The following is a 21873-nucleotide window of genomic DNA, read 5'->3' on the forward strand; positions in this document are numbered from 1 at the left end:
CCAGGCCTGGCTGTCGAAGAGGCTCACGGAAACGTGGCCACACTCCTGATGGACACAGTTAGCTGAGCACACACAGGGGAAACACCAAGTGGGTAGCACCAGGAAGCCTAGACCTCCAAGGCCAGTGGAAGGAAGGAAGGAAGGAAGGGAGGGAGGGAGGGAGGGAGGCAGGGAGGGAGGGAGGGGCAGCTCCCCAGTCCAGTGACACTCCCTCCAAAGCCTTGCTCCCATCACCCGTGTGGTGGGTGATTCCTCGTTAGTTGATTGACTGAGGGATGGGTGAAGCCTTCCTTTCCACTCAGGAGACTCTATGACCCGCACACCCCCAGCTTCCCCAGCAAACACCTTGTCCTCCATCCGGCAGCTGTGTGAAGGGATCCTTCATGCAGGCTGCAGAAGGTCCCTTGGCCTCAAAAAGCTGGAGCTCTGCCTAAAGAAGAAGAGGCCTGAGCCATGGGTGACAGCATGCTGAGAAACAGCGTGGCCCAGGAAGTGGCCGGATGCAGCTAGCTTGGCATGCTGGCTGGGCCTTGCGTGACATGTTCACCCTCTGGGGTAGGAATGGGCACACTGGCCTCCTGGGCGGCAGAACCACGAGGGGCATCCGGCGCAAGCTGCTGCTTATGCATTGCCAGCCATTGTCCTCTCTCCACTTCCTCTTCCCCTTCCTCTTTCCTTTCCCTCCTTTCTTGGCCATGGCTTCCCTTGGCCTTGTCACTCTTCTCTGACCCTTGCCTCCTCTCACTGGCTTTGGTCTTCATTTTTCTCTCTTCCCCAGAAGTGCATGGCATGTTGACTCAGTGGGGTCTACCATCCCAAGGGTCCCCCTGACTGAGGGTGAGCGTGTGTATGTCCGTGTGTGTGTGTGTGTGTGTGTGTGTGTGTGTGTGTGTGTGAGCACAAGCGCGTGCCTGTGTTAGCATGCCCGCCTGGAGCTTCAGCAATGCCCCCAGAGGCAGGCAGAAGGAGGTGGGCATGCCTGGGCTGGGGCGCTGGACAGGGCAGCCTTTGCCTCCTCCTCTGCTTCTCCCTCTGCTTCCTGGGGCGCCTCTCCAAGCCGCCTCAGCCACCTGTCTTTGGCCTGCCAGCCACCACCAGCACTGCCCTGGCAGTACTCCCTGGCTTCTGGGTCCCAGACTAGACAGCCAGTGGCTCCTGGAAAGCTTGGGGGCGGGATTCGCGGGAGGCGGGGCGGCGGGTTCCCAGTCCTAGCCAGTCACTGTCACCGCGGGACCTGCTGCATTCCTGGGACACACCCTGCCCGCCTCCTGGCCTCAAAGAGCAAGCACCCAGCCCACACAGTGAGCACCCCTTCGATAGCTCAGCTGGTAGAGCGGAGGACTGTAGACTGGGCACCCAGCCGCGGCCATCCTTAGGTCGCTGGTTCGATTCCGGCTCGAAGGACGTGCAGGAGGCTTTTGGTGCACACACAGGCACGCCCCCAAGGTACCTGGCCGCGCTGACCCCGCCCACCGCTAGTCCCCAAGCCTCCATGCATGGCAAAACCCTTGCTTGAGCTTCCAGCCCAGGAGCACACAGCCCAGCTGGGGCTCCCTCACTCCAGCACCCACTCCCCCCCTCACAAGCTCTTCAGGCCCAACAGGCATCCCCTGGCCTGCTTCCTCTTGACTCGCCTCAGCTCCTCCACTTTTGGCTGCCCTAGACTACAAGCTCCATCCCCACCATGCCTCCTCTAGCTTGCCCCTCACCAAAACACAGCCGCCCCTCACACCCGAAGCTTGTGCTCAAGCCACTGAGCACAGACAGGCCTGGAACTCCCACCTCTTGGGCAGCCCTCGGGACCCTGGAGAAACCAAAGAAGCAATTCCCATACTGGCTAGCCAGGCTCAGCCGTCCAGTCTGTTTCTCAGGCCCCATCTCTGCAAAGGCATCTCACAGTGTCCTGAATACCTCCTCCCCTCACACTTTCCTCTCCACCCTTCCCTGCAGCTCTTCTTCTGTCTCTGTCTCTGTCTCTGTCTCTGTCTCTGTCTCTGTCTCTGTGTCTGTCTCTGTCTCTGTCTCTGTGTCTCCCCTCCTTTCTGGCTGGTTTCTGCTGTCTTTCGGCTCTCTTTGTCTGCTCCCCCTCCCTGCCTCTCCCATGGTGGCCACTGTGGGTCTCTTCCCGTGCCCACTGAGTCTCCTGCTCCGCATCCCTCTTCCCGTGTCTGCCTGGTGGTTGGAATGTCAGTCCCCAATCCAACCCAATCCAATCCTATCCTATCCATTCAACAAAAGCCCTGTTCATGGCAAAGGAGTTGAGCAGGAGACAGCAGGGTCTGGCCCTGTTGGGTCTTTGAGTGGTGCTGCCCAGGAGGGCTTGGCCTTGACAGGCAAGTGGCCCAGCTGCCCACTTCTCCTGGAGCCACCTTTGCGTGCATCCTGCAGGTGCTAGGAGCTACAGGAGTGTTGCCTTGGCCGGCTGCAGTGTTTAGAGATGGGTTCTCTTGCAGTGCGTGCCTGGTGGGCAGAAGTGCCTGGCTCCCTCCACCATGGCCCCTGGCCCTTGCAGCCCAGGAGGCACAGGGGACACAGAGTGAACACCCAGAGGTCCAGCAAGATCTCAAGGGACAGGGGATACTACAAGGCAAGGGAGCGGAGTTGGGGCAGGAGGGCTGGCCTGTTGTGGCAAAGCTAGGCAGGAGGCCCGCTAGCTTCACGGGCATCCGTGTCCTCGCAGAGGCACCTCAAGTTAGCCCTCAGTTGGCCACCAAAGGGCCTCCTCCTGCACATGACCAGCACAGGTAGCTTTCCCTTCCAGTCCCACGTGGACCACAGCAGGAAGAGACTGAGGCCTGCCATGGCAGAAAACTTGCAGGAGGCAGCATGTCCCAGTTTGCTGAGAGGATGCAGTGAGTGGTGTGGATTAGGCCCAGGCCTGGCTGTCGAAGAGGCTCACGGAAACGTGGCCACACTCCTGATGGACACAGTTAGCTGAGCACACACAGGGGAAACACCAAGTGGGTAGCACCAGGAAGCCTAGACCTCCAAGGCCAGTGGAAGGAAGGAAGGAAGGAAGGGAGGGAGGGAGGGAGGGAGGCAGGGAGGGAGGGAGGGGCAGCTCCCCAGTCCAGTGACACTCCCTCCAAAGCCTTGCTCCCATCACCCGTGTGGTGGGTGATTCCTCGTTAGTTGATTGACTGAGGGATGGGTGAAGCCTTCCTTTCCACTCAGGAGACTCTATGACCCGCACACCCCCAGCTTCCCCAGCAAACACCTTGTCCTCCATCCGGCAGCTGTGTGAAGGGATCCTTCATGCAGGCTGCAGAAGGTCCCTTGGCCTCAAAAAGCTGGAGCTCTGCCTAAAGAAGAAGAGGCCTGAGCCATGGGTGACAGCATGCTGAGAAACAGCGTGGCCCAGGAAGTGGCCGGATGCAGCTAGCTTGGCATGCTGGCTGGGCCTTGCGTGACATGTTCACCCTCTGGGGTAGGAATGGGCACACTGGCCTCCTGGGCGGCAGAACCACGAGGGGCATCCGGCGCAAGCTGCTGCTTATGCATTGCCAGCCATTGTCCTCTCTCCACTTCCTCTTCCCCTTCCTCTTTCCTTTCCCTCCTTTCTTGGCCATGGCTTCCCTTGGCCTTGTCACTCTTCTCTGACCCTTGCCTCCTCTCACTGGCTTTGGTCTTCATTTTTCTCTCTTCCCCAGAAGTGCATGGCATGTTGACTCAGTGGGGTCTACCATCCCAAGGGTCCCCCTGACTGAGGGTGAGCGTGTGTATGTCCGTGTGTGTGTGTGTGTGTGTGTGTGTGTGTGTGTGTGTGAGCACAAGCGCGTGCCTGTGTTAGCATGCCCGCCTGGAGCTTCAGCAATGCCCCCAGAGGCAGGCAGAAGGAGGTGGGCATGCCTGGGCTGGGGCGCTGGACAGGGCAGCCTTTGCCTCCTCCTCTGCTTCTCCCTCTGCTTCCTGGGGCGCCTCTCCAAGCCGCCTCAGCCACCTGTCTTTGGCCTGCCAGCCACCACCAGCACTGCCCTGGCAGTACTCCCTGGCTTCTGGGTCCCAGACTAGACAGCCAGTGGCTCCTGGAAAGCTTGGGGGCGGGATTCGCGGGAGGCGGGGCGGCGGGTTCCCAGTCCTAGCCAGTCACTGTCACCGCGGGACCTGCTGCATTCCTGGGACACACCCTGCCCGCCTCCTGGCCTCAAAGAGCAAGCACCCAGCCCACACAGTGAGCACCCCTTCGATAGCTCAGCTGGTAGAGCGGAGGACTGTAGACTGGGCACCCAGCCGCGGCCATCCTTAGGTCGCTGGTTCGATTCCGGCTCGAAGGACGTGCAGGAGGCTTTTGGTGCACACACAGGCACGCCCCCAAGGTACCTGGCCGCGCTGACCCCGCCCACCGCTAGTCCCCAAGCCTCCATGCATGGCAAAACCCTTGCTTGAGCTTCCAGCCCAGGAGCACACAGCCCAGCTGGGGCTCCCTCACTCCAGCACCCACTCCCCCCCTCACAAGCTCTTCAGGCCCAACAGGCATCCCCTGGCCTGCTTCCTCTTGACTCGCCTCAGCTCCTCCACTTTTGGCTGCCCTAGACTACAAGCTCCATCCCCACCATGCCTCCTCTAGCTTGCCCCTCACCAAAACACAGCCGCCCCTCACACCCGAAGCTTGTGCTCAAGCCACTGAGCACAGACAGGCCTGGAACTCCCACCTCTTGGGCAGCCCTCGGGACCCTGGAGAAACCAAAGAAGCAATTCCCATACTGGCTAGCCAGGCTCAGCCGTCCAGTCTGTTTCTCAGGCCCCATCTCTGCAAAGGCATCTCACAGTGTCCTGAATACCTCCTCCCCTCACACTTTCCTCTCCACCCTTCCCTGCAGCTCTTCTTCTGTCTCTGTCTCTGTCTCTGTCTCTGTCTCTGTCTCTGTCTGTCTCTGTCTCTGTCTCTGTGTCTCCCCTCCTTTCTGGCTGGTTTCTGCTGTCTTTCGGCTCTCTTTGTCTGCTCCCCCTCCCTGCCTCTCCCATGGTGGCCACTGTGGGTCTCTTCCCGTGCCCACTGAGTCTCCTGCTCCGCATCCCTCTTCCCGTGTCTGCCTGGTGGTTGGAATGTCAGTCCCCAATCCAACCCAATCCAATCCTATCCTATCCATTCAACAAAAGCCCTGTTCATGGCAAAGGAGTTGAGCAGGAGACAGCAGGGTCTGGCCCTGTTGGGTCTTTGAGTGGTGCTGCCCAGGAGGGCTTGGCCTTGACAGGCAAGTGGCCCAGCTGCCCACTTCTCCTGGAGCCACCTTTGCGTGCATCCTGCAGGTGCTAGGAGCTACAGGAGTGTTGCCTTGGCCGGCTGCAGTGTTTAGAGATGGGTTCTCTTGCAGTGCGTGCCTGGTGGGCAGAAGTGCCTGGCTCCCTCCACCATGGCCCCTGGCCCTTGCAGCCCAGGAGGCACAGGGGACACAGAGTGAACACCCAGAGGTCCAGCAAGATCTCAAGGGACAGGGGATACTACAAGGCAAGGGAGCGGAGTTGGGGCAGGAGGGCTGGCCTGTTGTGGCAAAGCTAGGCAGGAGGCCCGCTAGCTTCACGGGCATCCGTGTCCTCGCAGAGGCACCTCAAGTTAGCCCTCAGTTGGCCACCAAAGGGCCTCCTCCTGCACATGACCAGCACAGGTAGCTTTCCCTTCCAGTCCCACGTGGACCACAGCAGGAAGAGACTGAGGCCTGCCATGGCAGAAAACTTGCAGGAGGCAGCATGTCCCAGTTTGCTGAGAGGATGCAGTGAGTGGTGTGGATTAGGCCCAGGCCTGGCTGTCGAAGAGGCTCACGGAAACGTGGCCACACTCCTGATGGACACAGTTAGCTGAGCACACACAGGGGAAACACCAAGTGGGTAGCACCAGGAAGCCTAGACCTCCAAGGCCAGTGGAAGGAAGGAAGGAAGGAAGGGAGGGAGGGAGGGAGGGAGGCAGGGAGGGAGGGAGGGGCAGCTCCCCAGTCCAGTGACACTCCCTCCAAAGCCTTGCTCCCATCACCCGTGTGGTGGGTGATTCCTCGTTAGTTGATTGACTGAGGGATGGGTGAAGCCTTCCTTTCCACTCAGGAGACTCTATGACCCGCACACCCCCAGCTTCCCCAGCAAACACCTTGTCCTCCATCCGGCAGCTGTGTGAAGGGATCCTTCATGCAGGCTGCAGAAGGTCCCTTGGCCTCAAAAAGCTGGAGCTCTGCCTAAAGAAGAAGAGGCCTGAGCCATGGGTGACAGCATGCTGAGAAACAGCGTGGCCCAGGAAGTGGCCGGATGCAGCTAGCTTGGCATGCTGGCTGGGCCTTGCGTGACATGTTCACCCTCTGGGGTAGGAATGGGCACACTGGCCTCCTGGGCGGCAGAACCACGAGGGGCATCCGGCGCAAGCTGCTGCTTATGCATTGCCAGCCATTGTCCTCTCTCCACTTCCTCTTCCCCTTCCTCTTTCCTTTCCCTCCTTTCTTGGCCATGGCTTCCCTTGGCCTTGTCACTCTTCTCTGACCCTTGCCTCCTCTCACTGGCTTTGGTCTTCATTTTTCTCTCTTCCCCAGAAGTGCATGGCATGTTGACTCAGTGGGGTCTACCATCCCAAGGGTCCCCCTGACTGAGGGTGAGCGTGTGTATGTCCGTGTGTGTGTGTGTGTGTGTGTGTGTGTGTGTGTGTGAGCACAAGCGCGTGCCTGTGTTAGCATGCCCGCCTGGAGCTTCAGCAATGCCCCCAGAGGCAGGCAGAAGGAGGTGGGCATGCCTGGGCTGGGGCGCTGGACAGGGCAGCCTTTGCCTCCTCCTCTGCTTCTCCCTCTGCTTCCTGGGGCGCCTCTCCAAGGCGCCTCTCCAAGCCGCCTCAGCCACCTGTCTTTGGCCTGCCAGCCACCACCAGCACTGCCCTGGCAGTACTCCCTGGCTTCTGGGTCCCAGACTAGACAGCCAGTGGCTCCTGGAAAGCTTGGGGGCGGGATTCGCGGGAGGCGGGGCGGCGGGTTCCCAGTCCTAGCCAGTCACTGTCACCGCGGGACCTGCTGCATTCCTGGGACACACCCTGCCCGCCTCCTGGCCTCAAAGAGCAAGCACCCAGCCCACACAGTGAGCACCCCTTCGATAGCTCAGCTGGTAGAGCGGAGGACTGTAGACTGGGCACCCAGCCGCGGCCATCCTTAGGTCGCTGGTTCGATTCCGGCTCGAAGGACGTGCAGGAGGCTTTTGGTGCACACACAGGCACGCCCCCAAGGTACCTGGCCGCGCTGACCCCGCCCACCGCTAGTCCCCAAGCCTCCATGCATGGCAAAACCCTTGCTTGAGCTTCCAGCCCAGGAGCACACAGCCCAGCTGGGGCTCCCTCACTCCAGCACCCACTCCCCCCCTCACAAGCTCTTCAGGCCCAACAGGCATCCCCTGGCCTGCTTCCTCTTGACTCGCCTCAGCTCCTCCACTTTTGGCTGCCCTAGACTACAAGCTCCATCCCCACCATGCCTCCTCTAGCTTGCCCCTCACCAAAACACAGCCGCCCCTCACACCCGAAGCTTGTGCTCAAGCCACTGAGCACAGACAGGCCTGGAACTCCCACCTCTTGGGCAGCCCTCGGGACCCTGGAGAAACCAAAGAAGCAATTCCCATACTGGCTAGCCAGGCTCAGCCGTCCAGTCTGTTTCTCAGGCCCCATCTCTGCAAAGGCATCTCACAGTGTCCTGAATACCTCCTCCCCTCACACTTTCCTCTCCACCCTTCCCTGCAGCTCTTCTTCTGTCTCTGTCTCTGTCTCTGTCTCTGTCTCTGTCTCTGTCTCTGTCTCTGTCTGTCTCTGTCTCTGTCTCTGTGTCTCCCCTCCTTTCTGGCTGGTTTCTGCTGTCTTTCGGCTCTCTTTGTCTGCTCCCCCTCCCTGCCTCTCCCATGGTGGCCACTGTGGGTCTCTTCCCGTGCCCACTGAGTCTCCTGCTCCGCATCCCTCTTCCCGTGTCTGCCTGGTGGTTGGAATGTCAGTCCCCAATCCAACCCAATCCAATCCTATCCTATCCATTCAACAAAAGCCCTGTTCATGGCAAAGGAGTTGAGCAGGAGACAGCAGGGTCTGGCCCTGTTGGGTCTTTGAGTGGTGCTGCCCAGGAGGGCTTGGCCTTGACAGGCAAGTGGCCCAGCTGCCCACTTCTCCTGGAGCCACCTTTGCGTGCATCCTGCAGGTGCTAGGAGCTACAGGAGTGTTGCCTTGGCCGGCTGCAGTGTTTAGAGATGGGTTCTCTTGCAGTGCGTGCCTGGTGGGCAGAAGTGCCTGGCTCCCTCCACCATGGCCCCTGGCCCTTGCAGCCCAGGAGGCACAGGGGACACAGAGTGAACACCCAGAGGTCCAGCAAGATCTCAAGGGACAGGGGATACTACAAGGCAAGGGAGCGGAGTTGGGGCAGGAGGGCTGGCCTGTTGTGGCAAAGCTAGGCAGGAGGCCCGCTAGCTTCACGGGCATCCGTGTCCTCGCAGAGGCACCTCAAGTTAGCCCTCAGTTGGCCACCAAAGGGCCTCCTCCTGCACATGACCAGCACAGGTAGCTTTCCCTTCCAGTCCCACGTGGACCACAGCAGGAAGAGACTGAGGCCTGCCATGGCAGAAAACTTGCAGGAGGCAGCATGTCCCAGTTTGCTGAGAGGATGCAGTGAGTGGTGTGGATTAGGCCCAGGCCTGGCTGTCGAAGAGGCTCACGGAAACGTGGCCACACTCCTGATGGACACAGTTAGCTGAGCACACACAGGGGAAACACCAAGTGGGTAGCACCAGGAAGCCTAGACCTCCAAGGCCAGTGGAAGGAAGGAAGGAAGGAAGGGAGGGAGGGAGGGAGGGAGGCAGGGAGGGAGGGAGGGGCAGCTCCCCAGTCCAGTGACACTCCCTCCAAAGCCTTGCTCCCATCACCCGTGTGGTGGGTGATTCCTCGTTAGTTGATTGACTGAGGGATGGGTGAAGCCTTCCTTTCCACTCAGGAGACTCTATGACCCGCACACCCCCAGCTTCCCCAGCAAACACCTTGTCCTCCATCCGGCAGCTGTGTGAAGGGATCCTTCATGCAGGCTGCAGAAGGTCCCTTGGCCTCAAAAAGCTGGAGCTCTGCCTAAAGAAGAAGAGGCCTGAGCCATGGGTGACAGCATGCTGAGAAACAGCGTGGCCCAGGAAGTGGCCGGATGCAGCTAGCTTGGCATGCTGGCTGGGCCTTGCGTGACATGTTCACCCTCTGGGGTAGGAATGGGCACACTGGCCTCCTGGGCGGCAGAACCACGAGGGGCATCCGGCGCAAGCTGCTGCTTATGCATTGCCAGCCATTGTCCTCTCTCCACTTCCTCTTCCCCTTCCTCTTTCCTTTCCCTCCTTTCTTGGCCATGGCTTCCCTTGGCCTTGTCACTCTTCTCTGACCCTTGCCTCCTCTCACTGGCTTTGGTCTTCATTTTTCTCTCTTCCCCAGAAGTGCATGGCATGTTGACTCAGTGGGGTCTACCATCCCAAGGGTCCCCCTGACTGAGGGTGAGCGTGTGTATGTCCGTGTGTGTGTGTGTGTGTGTGTGTGTGTGTGTGTGTGTGTGAGCACAAGCGCGTGCCTGTGTTAGCATGCCCGCCTGGAGCTTCAGCAATGCCCCCAGAGGCAGGCAGAAGGAGGTGGGCATGCCTGGGCTGGGGCGCTGGACAGGGCAGCCTTTGCCTCCTCCTCTGCTTCTCCCTCTGCTTCCTGGGGCGCCTCTCCAAGCCGCCTCAGCCACCTGTCTTTGGCCTGCCAGCCACCACCAGCACTGCCCTGGCAGTACTCCCTGGCTTCTGGGTCCCAGACTAGACAGCCAGTGGCTCCTGGAAAGCTTGGGGGCGGGATTCGCGGGAGGCGGGGCGGCGGGTTCCCAGTCCTAGCCAGTCACTGTCACCGCGGGACCTGCTGCATTCCTGGGACACACCCTGCCCGCCTCCTGGCCTCAAAGAGCAAGCACCCAGCCCACACAGTGAGCACCCCTTCGATAGCTCAGCTGGTAGAGCGGAGGACTGTAGACTGGGCACCCAGCCGCGGCCATCCTTAGGTCGCTGGTTCGATTCCGGCTCGAAGGACGTGCAGGAGGCTTTTGGTGCACACACAGGCACGCCCCCAAGGTACCTGGCCGCGCTGACCCCGCCCACCGCTAGTCCCCAAGCCTCCATGCATGGCAAAACCCTTGCTTGAGCTTCCAGCCCAGGAGCACACAGCCCAGCTGGGGCTCCCTCACTCCAGCACCCACTCCCCCCCTCACAAGCTCTTCAGGCCCAACAGGCATCCCCTGGCCTGCTTCCTCTTGACTCGCCTCAGCTCCTCCACTTTTGGCTGCCCTAGACTACAAGCTCCATCCCCACCATGCCTCCTCTAGCTTGCCCCTCACCAAAACACAGCCGCCCCTCACACCCGAAGCTTGTGCTCAAGCCACTGAGCACAGACAGGCCTGGAACTCCCACCTCTTGGGCAGCCCTCGGGACCCTGGAGAAACCAAAGAAGCAATTCCCATACTGGCTAGCCAGGCTCAGCCGTCCAGTCTGTTTCTCAGGCCCCATCTCTGCAAAGGCATCTCACAGTGTCCTGAATACCTCCTCCCCTCACACTTTCCTCTCCACCCTTCCCTGCAGCTCTTCTTCTGTCTCTGTCTCTGTCTCTGTCTCTGTCTCTGTCTCTGTCTCTGTGTCTGTCTCTGTCTCTGTCTCTGTGTCTCCCCTCCTTTCTGGCTGGTTTCTGCTGTCTTTCGGCTCTCTTTGTCTGCTCCCCCTCCCTGCCTCTCCCATGGTGGCCACTGTGGGTCTCTTCCCGTGCCCACTGAGTCTCCTGCTCCGCATCCCTCTTCCCGTGTCTGCCTGGTGGTTGGAATGTCAGTCCCCAATCCAACCCAATCCAATCCTATCCTATCCATTCAACAAAAGCCCTGTTCATGGCAAAGGAGTTGAGCAGGAGACAGCAGGGTCTGGCCCTGTTGGGTCTTTGAGTGGTGCTGCCCAGGAGGGCTTGGCCTTGACAGGCAAGTGGCCCAGCTGCCCACTTCTCCTGGAGCCACCTTTGCGTGCATCCTGCAGGTGCTAGGAGCTACAGGAGTGTTGCCTTGGCCGGCTGCAGTGTTTAGAGATGGGTTCTCTTGCAGTGCGTGCCTGGTGGGCAGAAGTGCCTGGCTCCCTCCACCATGGCCCCTGGCCCTTGCAGCCCAGGAGGCACAGGGGACACAGAGTGAACACCCAGAGGTCCAGCAAGATCTCAAGGGACAGGGGATACTACAAGGCAAGGGAGCGGAGTTGGGGCAGGAGGGCTGGCCTGTTGTGGCAAAGCTAGGCAGGAGGCCCGCTAGCTTCACGGGCATCCGTGTCCTCGCAGAGGCACCTCAAGTTAGCCCTCAGTTGGCCACCAAAGGGCCTCCTCCTGCACATGACCAGCACAGGTAGCTTTCCCTTCCAGTCCCACGTGGACCACAGCAGGAAGAGACTGAGGCCTGCCATGGCAGAAAACTTGCAGGAGGCAGCATGTCCCAGTTTGCTGAGAGGATGCAGTGAGTGGTGTGGATTAGGCCCAGGCCTGGCTGTCGAAGAGGCTCACGGAAACGTGGCCACACTCCTGATGGACACAGTTAGCTGAGCACACACAGGGGAAACACCAAGTGGGTAGCACCAGGAAGCCTAGACCTCCAAGGCCAGTGGAAGGAAGGAAGGAAGGAAGGGAGGGAGGGAGGGAGGGAGGCAGGGAGGGAGGGAGGGGCAGCTCCCCAGTCCAGTGACACTCCCTCCAAAGCCTTGCTCCCATCACCCGTGTGGTGGGTGATTCCTCGTTAGTTGATTGACTGAGGGATGGGTGAAGCCTTCCTTTCCACTCAGGAGACTCTATGACCCGCACACCCCCAGCTTCCCCAGCAAACACCTTGTCCTCCATCCGGCAGCTGTGTGAAGGGATCCTTCATGCAGGCTGCAGAAGGTCCCTTGGCCTCAAAAAGCTGGAGCTCTGCCTAAAGAAGAAGAGGCCTGAGCCATGGGTGACAGCATGCTGAGAAACAGCGTGGCCCAGGAAGTGGCCGGATGCAGCTAGCTTGGCATGCTGGCTGGGCCTTGCGTGACATGTTCACCCTCTGGGGTAGGAATGGGCACACTGGCCTCCTGGGCGGCAGAACCACGAGGGGCATCCGGCGCAAGCTGCTGCTTATGCATTGCCAGCCATTGTCCTCTCTCCACTTCCTCTTCCCCTTCCTCTTTCCTTTCCCTCCTTTCTTGGCCATGGCTTCCCTTGGCCTTGTCACTCTTCTCTGACCCTTGCCTCCTCTCACTGGCTTTGGTCTTCATTTTTCTCTCTTCCCCAGAAGTGCATGGCATGTTGACTCAGTGGGGTCTACCATCCCAAGGGTCCCCCTGACTGAGGGTGAGCGTGTGTATGTCCGTGTGTGTGTGTGTGTGTGTGTGTGTGTGTGTGTGTGAGCACAAGCGCGTGCCTGTGTTAGCATGCCCGCCTGGAGCTTCAGCAATGCCCCCAGAGGCAGGCAGAAGGAGGTGGGCATGCCTGGGCTGGGGCGCTGGACAGGGCAGCCTTTGCCTCCTCCTCTGCTTCTCCCTCTGCTTCCTGGGGCGCCTCTCCAAGCCGCCTCAGCCACCTGTCTTTGGCCTGCCAGCCACCACCAGCACTGCCCTGGCAGTACTCCCTGGCTTCTGGGTCCCAGACTAGACAGCCAGTGGCTCCTGGAAAGCTTGGGGGCGGGATTCGCGGGAGGCGGGGCGGCGGGTTCCCAGTCCTAGCCAGTCACTGTCACCGCGGGACCTGCTGCATTCCTGGGACACACCCTGCCCGCCTCCTGGCCTCAAAGAGCAAGCACCCAGCCCACACAGTGAGCACCCCTTCGATAGCTCAGCTGGTAGAGCGGAGGACTGTAGACTGGGCACCCAGCCGCGGCCATCCTTAGGTCGCTGGTTCGATTCCGGCTCGAAGGACGTGCAGGAGGCTTTTGGTGCACACACAGGCACGCCCCCAAGGTACCTGGCCGCGCTGACCCCGCCCACCGCTAGTCCCCAAGCCTCCATGCATGGCAAAACCCTTGCTTGAGCTTCCAGCCCAGGAGCACACAGCCCAGCTGGGGCTCCCTCACTCCAGCACCCACTCCCCCCCTCACAAGCTCTTCAGGCCCAACAGGCATCCCCTGGCCTGCTTCCTCTTGACTCGCCTCAGCTCCTCCACTTTTGGCTGCCCTAGACTACAAGCTCCATCCCCACCATGCCTCCTCTAGCTTGCCCCTCACCAAAACACAGCCGCCCCTCACACCCGAAGCTTGTGCTCAAGCCACTGAGCACAGACAGGCCTGGAACTCCCACCTCTTGGGCAGCCCTCGGGACCCTGGAGAAACCAAAGAAGCAATTCCCATACTGGCTAGCCAGGCTCAGCCGTCCAGTCTGTTTCTCAGGCCCCATCTCTGCAAAGGCATCTCACAGTGTCCTGAATACCTCCTCCCCTCACACTTTCCTCTCCACCCTTCCCTGCAGCTCTTCTTCTGTCTCTGTCTCTGTCTCTGTCTCTGTCTCTGTCTCTGTCTCTGTCTCTGTCTCTGTCTCTGTGTCTCCCCTCCTTTCTGGCTGGTTTCTGCTGTCTTTCGGCTCTCTTTGTCTGCTCCCCCTCCCTGCCTCTCCCATGGTGGCCACTGTGGGTCTCTTCCCGTGCCCACTGAGTCTCCTGCTCCGCATCCCTCTTCCCGTGTCTGCCTGGTGGTTGGAATGTCAGTCCCCAATCCAACCCAATCCAATCCTATCCTATCCATTCAACAAAAGCCCTGTTCATGGCAAAGGAGTTGAGCAGGAGACAGCAGGGTCTGGCCCTGTTGGGTCTTTGAGTGGTGCTGCCCAGGAGGGCTTGGCCTTGACAGGCAAGTGGCCCAGCTGCCCACTTCTCCTGGAGCCACCTTTGCGTGCATCCTGCAGGTGCTAGGAGCTACAGGAGTGTTGCCTTGGCCGGCTGCAGTGTTTAGAGATGGGTTCTCTTGCAGTGCGTGCCTGGTGGGCAGAAGTGCCTGGCTCCCTCCACCATGGCCCCTGGCCCTTGCAGCCCAGGAGGCACAGGGGACACAGAGTGAACACCCAGAGGTCCAGCAAGATCTCAAGGGACAGGGGATACTACAAGGCAAGGGAGCGGAGTTGGGGCAGGAGGGCTGGCCTGTTGTGGCAAAGCTAGGCAGGAGGCCCGCTAGCTTCACGGGCATCCGTGTCCTCGCAGAGGCACCTCAAGTTAGCCCTCAGTTGGCCACCAAAGGGCCTCCTCCTGCACATGACCAGCACAGGTAGCTTTCCCTTCCAGTCCCACGTGGACCACAGCAGGAAGAGACTGAGGCCTGCCATGGCAGAAAACTTGCAGGAGGCAGCATGTCCCAGTTTGCTGAGAGGATGCAGTGAGTGGTGTGGATTAGGCCCAGGCCTGGCTGTCGAAGAGGCTCACGGAAACGTGGCCACACTCCTGATGGACACAGTTAGCTGAGCACACACAGGGGAAACACCAAGTGGGTAGCACCAGGAAGCCTAGACCTCCAAGGCCAGTGGAAGGAAGGAAGGAAGGAAGGGAGGGAGGGAGGGAGGGAGGCAGGGAGGGAGGGAGGGGCAGCTCCCCAGTCCAGTGACACTCCCTCCAAAGCCTTGCTCCCATCACCCGTGTGGTGGGTGATTCCTCGTTAGTTGATTGACTGAGGGATGGGTGAAGCCTTCCTTTCCACTCAGGAGACTCTATGACCCGCACACCCCCAGCTTCCCCAGCAAACACCTTGTCCTCCATCCGGCAGCTGTGTGAAGGGATCCTTCATGCAGGCTGCAGAAGGTCCCTTGGCCTCAAAAAGCTGGAGCTCTGCCTAAAGAAGAAGAGGCCTGAGCCATGGGTGACAGCATGCTGAGAAACAGCGTGGCCCAGGAAGTGGCCGGATGCAGCTAGCTTGGCATGCTGGCTGGGCCTTGCGTGACATGTTCACCCTCTGGGGTAGGAATGGGCACACTGGCCTCCTGGGCGGCAGAACCACGAGGGGCATCCGGCGCAAGCTGCTGCTTATGCATTGCCAGCCATTGTCCTCTCTCCACTTCCTCTTCCCCTTCCTCTTTCCTTTCCCTCCTTTCTTGGCCATGGCTTCCCTTGGCCTTGTCACTCTTCTCTGACCCTTGCCTCCTCTCACTGGCTTTGGTCTTCATTTTTCTCTCTTCCCCAGAAGTGCATGGCATGTTGACTCAGTGGGGTCTACCATCCCAAGGGTCCCCCTGACTGAGGGTGAGCGTGTGTATGTCCGTGTGTGTGTGTGTGTGTGTGTGTGTGTGTGTGTGAGCACAAGCGCGTGCCTGTGTTAGCATGCCCGCCTGGAGCTTCAGCAATGCCCCCAGAGGCAGGCAGAAGGAGGTGGGCATGCCTGGGCTGGGGCGCTGGACAGGGCAGCCTTTGCCTCCTCCTCTGCTTCTCCCTCTGCTTCCTGGGGCGCCTCTCCAAGCCGCCTCAGCCACCTGTCTTTGGCCTGCCAGCCACCACCAGCACTGCCCTGGCAGTACTCCCTGGCTTCTGGGTCCCAGACTAGACAGCCAGTGGCTCCTGGAAAGCTTGGGGGCGGGATTCGCGGGAGGCGGGGCGGCGGGTTCCCAGTCCTAGCCAGTCACTGTCACCGCGGGACCTGCTGCATTCCTGGGACACACCCTGCCCGCCTCCTGGCCTCAAAGAGCAAGCACCCAGCCCACACAGTGAGCACCCCTTCGATAGCTCAGCTGGTAGAGCGGAGGACTGTAGACTGGGCACCCAGCCGCGGCCATCCTTAGGTCGCTGGTTCGATTCCGGCTCGAAGGACGTGCAGGAGGCTTTTGGTGCACACACAGGCACGCCCCCAAGGTACCTGGCCGCGCTGACCCCGCCCACCGCTAGTCCCCAAGCCTCCATGCATGGCAAAACCCTTGCTTGAGCTTCCAGCCCAGGAGCACACAGCCCAGCTGGGGCTCCCTCACTCCAGCACCCACTCCCCCCCTCACAAGCTCTTCAGGCCCAACAGGCATCCCCTGGCCTGCTTCCTCTTGACTCGCCTCAGCTCCTCCACTTTTGGCTGCCCTAGACTACAAGCTCCATCCCCACCATGCCTCCTCTAGCTTGCCCCTCACCAAAACACAGCCGCCCCTCACACCCGAAGCTTGTGCTCAAGCCACTGAGCACAGACAGGCCTGGAACTCCCACCTCTTGGGCAGCCCTCGGGACCCTGGAGAAACCAAAGAAGCAATTCCCATACTGGCTAGCCAGGCTCAGCCGTCCAGTCTGTTTCTCAGGCCCCATCTCTGCAAAGGCATCTCACAGTGTCCTGAATACCTCCTCCCCTCACACTTTCCTCTCCACCCTTCCCTGCAGCTCTTCTTCTGTCTCTGTCTCTGTCTCTGTCTCTGTCTCTGTCTCTGTCTCTGTCTGTCTGTCTCTGTCTCTGTCTCTGTGTCTCCCCTCCTTTCTGGCTGGTTTCTGCTGTCTTTCGGCTCTCTTTGTCTGCTCCCCCTCCCTGCCTCTCCCATGGTGGCCACTGTGGGTCTCTTCCCGTGCCCACTGAGTCTCCTGCTCCGCATCCCTCTTCCCGTGTCTGCCTGGTGGTTGGAATGTCAGTCCCCAATCCAACCCAATCCAATCCTATCCTATCCATTCAACAAAAGCCCTGTTCATGGCAAAGGAGTTGAGCAGGAGACAGCAGGGTCTGGCCCTGTTGGGTCTTTGAGTGGTGCTGCCCAGGAGGGCTTGGCCTTGACAGGCAAGTGGCCCAGCTGCCCACTTCTCCTGGAGCCACCTTTGCGTGCATCCTGCAGGTGCTAGGAGCTACAGGAGTGTTGCCTTGGCCGGCTGCAGTGTTTAGAGATGGGTTCTCTTGCAGTGCGTGCCTGGTGGGCAGAAGTGCCTGGCTCCCTCCACCATGGCCCCTGGCCCTTGCAGCCCAGGAGGCACAGGGGACACAGAGTGAACACCCAGAGGTCCAGCAAGATCTCAAGGGACAGGGGATACTACAAGGCAAGGGAGCGGAGTTGGGGCAGGAGGGCTGGCCTGTTGTGGCAAAGCTAGGCAGGAGGCCCGCTAGCTTCACGGGCATCCGTGTCCTCGCAGAGGCACCTCAAGTTAGCCCTCAGTTGGCCACCAAAGGGCCTCCTCCTGCACATGACCAGCACAGGTAGCTTTCCCTTCCAGTCCCACGTGGACCACAGCAGGAAGAGACTGAGGCCTGCCATGGCAGAAAACTTGCAGGAGGCAGCATGTCCCAGTTTGCTGAGAGGATGCAGTGAGTGGTGTGGATTAGGCCCAGGCCTGGCTGTCGAAGAGGCTCACGGAAACGTGGCCACACTCCTGATGGACACAGTTAGCTGAGCACACACAGGGGAAACACCAAGTGGGTAGCACCAGGAAGCCTAGACCTCCAAGGCCAGTGGAAGGAAGGAAGGAAGGAAGGGAGGGAGGGAGGGAGGGAGGCAGGGAGGGAGGGAGGGGCAGCTCCCCAGTCCAGTGACACTCCCTCCAAAGCCTTGCTCCCATCACCCGTGTGGTGGGTGATTCCTCGTTAGTTGATTGACTGAGGGATGGGTGAAGCCTTCCTTTCCACTCAGGAGACTCTATGACCCGCACACCCCCAGCTTCCCCAGCAAACACCTTGTCCTCCATCCGGCAGCTGTGTGAAGGGATCCTTCATGCAGGCTGCAGAAGGTCCCTTGGCCTCAAAAAGCTGGAGCTCTGCCTAAAGAAGAAGAGGCCTGAGCCATGGGTGACAGCATGCTGAGAAACAGCGTGGCCCAGGAAGTGGCCGGATGCAGCTAGCTTGGCATGCTGGCTGGGCCTTGCGTGACATGTTCACCCTCTGGGGTAGGAATGGGCACACTGGCCTCCTGGGCGGCAGAACCACGAGGGGCATCCGGCGCAAGCTGCTGCTTATGCATTGCCAGCCATTGTCCTCTCTCCACTTCCTCTTCCCCTTCCTCTTTCCTTTCCCTCCTTTCTTGGCCATGGCTTCCCTTGGCCTTGTCACTCTTCTCTGACCCTTGCCTCCTCTCACTGGCTTTGGTCTTCATTTTTCTCTCTTCCCCAGAAGTGCATGGCATGTTGACTCAGTGGGGTCTACCATCCCAAGGGTCCCCCTGACTGAGGGTGAGCGTGTGTATGTCCGTGTGTGTGTGTGTGTGTGTGTGTGTGTGTGTGTGTGTGAGCACAAGCGCGTGCCTGTGTTAGCATGCCCGCCTGGAGCTTCAGCAATGCCCCCAGAGGCAGGCAGAAGGAGGTGGGCATGCCTGGGCTGGGGCGCTGGACAGGGCAGCCTTTGCCTCCTCCTCTGCTTCTCCCTCTGCTTCCTGGGGCGCCTCTCCAAGCCGCCTCAGCCACCTGTCTTTGGCCTGCCAGCCACCACCAGCACTGCCCTGGCAGTACTCCCTGGCTTCTGGGTCCCAGACTAGACAGCCAGTGGCTCCTGGAAAGCTTGGGGGCGGGATTCGCGGGAGGCGGGGCGGCGGGTTCCCAGTCCTAGCCAGTCACTGTCACCGCGGGACCTGCTGCATTCCTGGGACACACCCTGCCCGCCTCCTGGCCTCAAAGAGCAAGCACCCAGCCCACACAGTGAGCACCCCTTCGATAGCTCAGCTGGTAGAGCGGAGGACTGTAGACTGGGCACCCAGCCGCGGCCATCCTTAGGTCGCTGGTTCGATTCCGGCTCGAAGGACGTGCAGGAGGCTTTTGGTGCACACACAGGCACGCCCCCAAGGTACCTGGCCGCGCTGACCCCGCCCACCGCTAGTCCCCAAGCCTCCATGCATGGCAAAACCCTTGCTTGAGCTTCCAGCCCAGGAGCACACAGCCCAGCTGGGGCTCCCTCACTCCAGCACCCACTCCCCCCCTCACAAGCTCTTCAGGCCCAACAGGCATCCCCTGGCCTGCTTCCTCTTGACTCGCCTCAGCTCCTCCACTTTTGGCTGCCCTAGACTACAAGCTCCATCCCCACCATGCCTCCTCTAGCTTGCCCCTCACCAAAACACAGCCGCCCCTCACACCCGAAGCTTGTGCTCAAGCCACTGAGCACAGACAGGCCTGGAACTCCCACCTCTTGGGCAGCCCTCGGGACCCTGGAGAAACCAAAGAAGCAATTCCCATACTGGCTAGCCAGGCTCAGCCGTCCAGTCTGTTTCTCAGGCCCCATCTCTGCAAAGGCATCTCACAGTGTCCTGAATACCTCCTCCCCTCACACTTTCCTCTCCACCCTTCCCTGCAGCTCTTCTTCTGTCTCTGTCTCTGTCTCTGTCTCTGTCTCTGTCTCTGTCTCTGTCTGTCTCTGTCTCTGTCTCTGTGTCTCCCCTCCTTTCTGGCTGGTTTCTGCTGTCTTTCGGCTCTCTTTGTCTGCTCCCCCTCCCTGCCTCTCCCATGGTGGCCACTGTGGGTCTCTTCCCGTGCCCACTGAGTCTCCTGCTCCGCATCCCTCTTCCCGTGTCTGCCTGGTGGTTGGAATGTCAGTCCCCAATCCAACCCAATCCAATCCTATCCTATCCATTCAACAAAAGCCCTGTTCATGGCAAAGGAGTTGAGCAGGAGACAGCAGGGTCTGGCCCTGTTGGGTCTTTGAGTGGTGCTGCCCAGGAGGGCTTGGCCTTGACAGGCAAGTGGCCCAGCTGCCCACTTCTCCTGGAGCCACCTTTGCGTGCATCCTGCAGGTGCTAGGAGCTACAGGAGTGTTGCCTTGGCCGGCTGCAGTGTTTAGAGATGGGTTCTCTTGCAGTGCGTGCCTGGTGGGCAGAAGTGCCTGGCTCCCTCCACCATGGCCCCTGGCCCTTGCAGCCCAGGAGGCACAGGGGACACAGAGTGAACACCCAGAGGTCCAGCAAGATCTCAAGGGACAGGGGATACTACAAGGCAAGGGAGCGGAGTTGGGGCAGGAGGGCTGGCCTGTTGTGGCAAAGCTAGGCAGGAGGCCCGCTAGCTTCACGGGCATCCGTGTCCTCGCAGAGGCACCTCAAGTTAGCCCTCAGTTGGCCACCAAAGGGCCTCCTCCTGCACATGACCAGCACAGGTAGCTTTCCCTTCCAGTCCCACGTGGACCACAGCAGGAAGAGACTGAGGCCTGCCATGGCAGAAAACTTGCAGGAGGCAGCATGTCCCAGTTTGCTGAGAGGATGCAGTGAGTGGTGTGGATTAGGCCCAGGCCTGGCTGTCGAAGAGGCTCACGGAAACGTGGCCACACTCCTGATGGACACAGTTAGCTGAGCACACACAGGGGAAACACCAAGTGGGTAGCACCAGGAAGCCTAGACCTCCAAGGCCAGTGGAAGGAAGGAAGGAAGGAAGGGAGGGAGGGAGGGAGGGAGGCAGGGAGGGAGGGAGGGGCAGCTCCCCAGTCCAGTGACACTCCCTCCAAAGCCTTGCTCCCATCACCCGTGTGGTGGGTGATTCCTCGTTAGTTGATTGACTGAGGGATGGGTGAAGCCTTCCTTTCCACTCAGGAGACTCTATGACCCGCACACCCCCAGCTTCCCCAGCAAACACCTTGTCCTCCATCCGGCAGCTGTGTGAAGGGATCCTTCATGCAGGCTGCAGAAGGTCCCTTGGCCTCAAAAAGCTGGAGCTCTGCCTAAAGAAGAAGAGGCCTGAGCCATGGGTGACAGCATGCTGAGAAACAGCGTGGCCCAGGAAGTGGCCGGATGCAGCTAGCTTGGCATGCTGGCTGGGCCTTGCGTGACATGTTCACCCTCTGGGGTAGGAATGGGCACACTGGCCTCCTGGGCGGCAGAACCACGAGGGGCATCCGGCGCAAGCTGCTGCTTATGCATTGCCAGCCATTGTCCTCTCTCCACTTCCTCTTCCCCTTCCTCTTTCCTTTCCCTCCTTTCTTGGCCATGGCTTCCCTTGGCCTTGTCACTCTTCTCTGACCCTTGCCTCCTCTCACTGGCTTTGGTCTTCATTTTTCTCTCTTCCCCAGAAGTGCATGGCATGTTGACTCAGTGGGGTCTACCATCCCAAGGGTCCCCCTGACTGAGGGTGAGCGTGTGTATGTCCGTGTGTGTGTGTGTGTGTGTGTGTGTGTGTGTGTGAGCACAAGCGCGTGCCTGTGTTAGCATGCCCGCCTGGAGCTTCAGCAATGCCCCCAGAGGCAGGCAGAAGGAGGTGGGCATGCCTGGGCTGGGGCGCTGGACAGGGCAGCCTTTGCCTCCTCCTCTGCTTCTCCCTCTGCTTCCTGGGGCGCCTCTCCAAGCCGCCTCAGCCACCTGTCTTTGGCCTGCCAGCCACCACCAGCACTGCCCTGGCAGTACTCCCTGGCTTCTGGGTCCCAGACTAGACAGCCAGTGGCTCCTGGAAAGCTTGGGGGCGGGATTCGCGGGAGGCGGGGCGGCGGGTTCCCAGTCCTAGCCAGTCACTGTCACCGCGGGACCTGCTGCATTCCTGGGACACACCCTGCCCGCCTCCTGGCCTCAAAGAGCAAGCACCCAGCCCACACAGTGAGCACCCCTTCGATAGCTCAGCTGGTAGAGCGGAGGACTGTAGACTGGGCACCCAGCCGCGGCCATCCTTAGGTCGCTGGTTCGATTCCGGCTCGAAGGACGTGCAGGAGGCTTTTGGTGCACACACAGGCACGCCCCCAAGGTACCTGGCCGCGCTGACCCCGCCCACCGCTAGTCCCCAAGCCTCCATGCATGGCAAAACCCTTGCTTGAGCTTCCAGCCCAGGAGCACACAGCCCAGCTGGGGCTCCCTCACTCCAGCACCCACTCCCCCCCTCACAAGCTCTTCAGGCCCAACAGGCATCCCCTGGCCTGCTTCCTCTTGACTCGCCTCAGCTCCTCCACTTTTGGCTGCCCTAGACTACAAGCTCCATCCCCACCATGCCTCCTCTAGCTTGCCCCTCACCAAAACACAGCCGCCCCTCACACCCGAAGCTTGTGCTCAAGCCACTGAGCACAGACAGGCCTGGAACTCCCACCTCTTGGG

General features: G+C 60.3%; 8 non-coding genes across 8 annotated transcripts; all 8 read left to right on the top strand.

Moving 5' to 3' along the window:
- Positions 1–1310: 1310 nt before the first annotated feature.
- Positions 1311–1404, top strand: Trnay-gua. Its single transcript has 2 exons — positions 1311–1347; positions 1369–1404. It is a non-coding gene; the product is annotated as a tRNA-Tyr (tRNA).
- A 2776-nt stretch (positions 1405–4180) lies between these two features.
- On the top strand, positions 4181–4274 carry Trnay-gua. Its single transcript has 2 exons — positions 4181–4217; positions 4239–4274. It is a non-coding gene; the product is annotated as a tRNA-Tyr (tRNA).
- A 2779-nt stretch (positions 4275–7053) lies between these two features.
- Positions 7054–7147, top strand: Trnay-gua. Its single transcript has 2 exons — positions 7054–7090; positions 7112–7147. It is a non-coding gene; the product is annotated as a tRNA-Tyr (tRNA).
- Positions 7148–9929: 2782 nt separating this feature from the next.
- On the top strand, positions 9930–10023 carry Trnay-gua. Its single transcript has 2 exons — positions 9930–9966; positions 9988–10023. It is a non-coding gene; the product is annotated as a tRNA-Tyr (tRNA).
- Positions 10024–12797: 2774 nt separating this feature from the next.
- Positions 12798–12891, top strand: Trnay-gua. Its single transcript has 2 exons — positions 12798–12834; positions 12856–12891. It is a non-coding gene; the product is annotated as a tRNA-Tyr (tRNA).
- A 2766-nt stretch (positions 12892–15657) lies between these two features.
- Positions 15658–15751, top strand: Trnay-gua. The gene is made up of 2 exons: positions 15658–15694; positions 15716–15751. It is a non-coding gene; the product is annotated as a tRNA-Tyr (tRNA).
- Positions 15752–18529: 2778 nt separating this feature from the next.
- Trnay-gua lies at positions 18530–18623 on the top strand. Its single transcript has 2 exons — positions 18530–18566; positions 18588–18623. It is a non-coding gene; the product is annotated as a tRNA-Tyr (tRNA).
- Positions 18624–21393: 2770 nt separating this feature from the next.
- Positions 21394–21487, top strand: Trnay-gua. The gene is made up of 2 exons: positions 21394–21430; positions 21452–21487. It is a non-coding gene; the product is annotated as a tRNA-Tyr (tRNA).
- The last annotated feature ends 386 nt before the right edge of the window (positions 21488–21873 follow it).

The sequence above is a fragment of the Perognathus longimembris genome, unplaced genomic scaffold, assembly GCF_023159225.1.
Source record: "Perognathus longimembris pacificus isolate PPM17 unplaced genomic scaffold, ASM2315922v1 HiC_scaffold_4458, whole genome shotgun sequence".
Classification (NCBI taxonomy): Eukaryota; Metazoa; Chordata; class Mammalia; order Rodentia; family Heteromyidae; genus Perognathus; species Perognathus longimembris.